At 31.8% G+C, this 1,758-nt stretch overlaps 1 pseudogene; it reads left to right on the plus strand.

Annotated features, from left to right (window-relative positions):
• The first annotated feature begins 503 nt into the window (after positions 1-503).
• The window catches only part of LOC100479193, a 6,119-nt pseudogene continuing 4,864 nt past the window's right edge, over positions 504-1,758 (plus strand).

Below are 1,758 nucleotides of genomic sequence, written 5' to 3' on the forward strand. Positions count from 1 at the left end.
TTCTATTTTCAGTTGGTTCTTTTGAGATCAAGAATATGAACATGCTGAGTTTCCCATTTAGTGGTTGTACTGACAGCCCACAAAAGTATAGCTTGTGACTTGCCATAGCTGAGCTCATGTTGTTATAAACTTGGCAGTTACACTACCTAATTCAATATACTTCAAATAATAATAGCTCAATAAAGCCAGAGATTTGGAAGTGTTTATATCTATAGATTATGTAGATGAATATTACATGGTGGTTTGGGCTTTTATTAAGTATGGTTTGATATATGCTTCAAATAAACTTCTGCCTGTAAACCTCTGGCAGTAAACTGAAAACACATTTACTAAATAGAATCAACTGTGGGTTGCTTTTTTTTTTCTTTTTTTGATGTAATATTTTCTTTTAAACCACTTTGCTTTTTCATAATGTTAGTTTACAAAGGGATACATTGACATTAAATATTTTGCAAGTTCAAAGGGGTAAGAGGATGTGTTTGAACCTGTCTTTCTAGGAAGGCCTAAGTGGAATAGATTGGACGCGAACAGCTGGTCCTAAAAGATGAAGATCATTAGGGTCATTAAGAAGAAGCAGAGAGGGTAGATGTGATCAATATTACCAGTTGTTAAAATCTTTGTTAGTTATATTGTTTACCTTCTTTGAATAAGTGATAGAAGATAGCAAAGCAATTCTGAGTATAGAGATATATATTACTTTACAGGTTAAAATTGTGATCAGTTCTGCTGAGTCTCAAATACTTTGTCAGCTGAAAATCATCTACATATGCATGTGTACATGGCCAATTCTATTGGTGAATCTAAGAATAATGATTTTTCATCTATATTTCATACATACATCCACACACATACAACATATATTACACATACAGACAAATATTTTTGGTTCATACATATGCATATTAATATATACACACATTAATACATACACATATATAAAATAGGATGCTCGAAGGAAATAGAAAGTACAGTTGCTTTCATTTTACTCTCATTTTGAAGTACTCAGAAGATACTTAGACAAATAGAGTTTGNCCTATATTTCATACATACACCCACACACATACAACATATATTACACCTACAGACAAATATTTTTGGTTCATACATATGCATATTAATATATACACACATTAATACATACACATATATAAAATAGGATGCTCGAAGGAAATAGAAAGTACAGTTGCTTTCATTTTACTCTCATTTTGAAGTACTCAGAAGATACTTAGACAAATAGAGTTTGCATTTATGCATTTAAATGACTGAGATCCAATGTTTCAAATCCAATAAAGAGCTCTTATTTGAAATTAATTATCCTTTTGCTATATCNTTGCATTTATGAATTTAAATAATGACTGAGATCCAATGTTTCAAATCCAATAAAGAGCTCTTATTTGAAATTAATTATCCTTTTGCTATATCTGTTTGACCTCTAAAATACTCTCAATATATTGTGTCTGAGGCTATAATTAGAATAGACTCTCAATTATTTGCAGATGGATGGATGGTGAATGAATAGTTGAGTTAATGGATGATTGATAGATACAAGAATCACTCTTGTTCCACTATCGTGTGAAGAATTTATCAACACACTCTGACTTGTGTGAACACTTGTGCACTTATAAATGGTCCTCTCTTGAGGGCTCTGCAGCTAGTTGTCCTCTTTATCCCAATACATCTTTCTGGCCTGGCATAATGCTATGCAATGAGTAGATAAGCAATAACTTGTCTGTTCAACCAACGCACTTCCAAATTTGA

Source organism: Ailuropoda melanoleuca, chromosome 11 (genome assembly GCF_002007445.2).
Source record: "Ailuropoda melanoleuca isolate Jingjing chromosome 11, ASM200744v2, whole genome shotgun sequence".
Taxonomy (NCBI): Eukaryota; Metazoa; Chordata; class Mammalia; order Carnivora; family Ursidae; genus Ailuropoda; species Ailuropoda melanoleuca.